Consider the following 1,002-nt stretch of genomic DNA (forward strand, 5'->3'; position numbering starts at 1 on the left):
TGCCAGGCACCTGGGTTCCTCTGGACAGAGGCTCCTGTGGTAGTGGAGGGGCAGTGGGTAGGGTTTCTCCACTTCCTGGTGACTCAGTGCAGTTCCTGAGGTTCCCACAGTAGGAGAGTGGGGGTGAGATCTCATGGCTCTGTGGGACAACCTTGATGATGGAGGGGTTGTAAGCCTAATATTGTATTTTGATGAAAATTTTATACTATCTTAAGTATATGTTTTATCTTTCCTTTTATAGTTCTTCATTCTTGAAAGTTCCTGTGTTTTAGTAGTTTTTGGTGGGTATTTCCATTCTCTAGTATTTTTTGACTTGGACTTCTAGAAAAAAATTCTAGTTACCATAGCTCCATTTCTATCCCCCCATATGGAAAAGCTATTTGCAACCTATAGTATAGCACCCATCCTCCTATGCACTGATCATGTTGAAAATATTCTTTCTTCCCCTAGTGCTGATAAACAGCATCATTTCAAGAATATGTACAAATGACACAATGATCATATAGATAAATCCAGTAGTCAATTCATAGTGCTTATCTCATTTATAGGGTTTATCACAGGTAATCGTACCCTTTGACAAAGCCATCTTCTTACCTGATTTGCATGCCACCATACACATGTGTTTCTTTCTGTCCCCTCCCATCATTTTTCTATCTTAGTTTTTTGTCAATGATCTGAACACTAAGTATTGAGATGCTGTCCAAATTACTTTGCTTGTTGCTGAGAAAAAATGTTAAACAAAGTTAAAGTAAGAAAGATTTATTTTTGCTCAGTTTGTAGAGGTTTCTGTCCATAAGTAGCTGGTCCCAAAGCAGAGTGGCATGGCAGAGGAGAAACGTCCATGTCATGGCAGGCAGGAAGCAATATTCAACCAGCAGAAAGCAACAATCTGCAAGTCTACCTTTTCCTATTATACTATCCAGGCTACAAGACTTTTGATTGGGTGGTGCTACCTACACCCAGGACAGAATTTCTGTCTTCAGGAAATCCATCAGCCACATC

Source organism: Octodon degus, unplaced genomic scaffold (assembly GCF_000260255.1).
Source record: "Octodon degus isolate 3935 unplaced genomic scaffold, OctDeg1.0 scaffold00040, whole genome shotgun sequence".
In the NCBI taxonomy this organism is placed as follows: Eukaryota; Metazoa; Chordata; class Mammalia; order Rodentia; family Octodontidae; genus Octodon; species Octodon degus.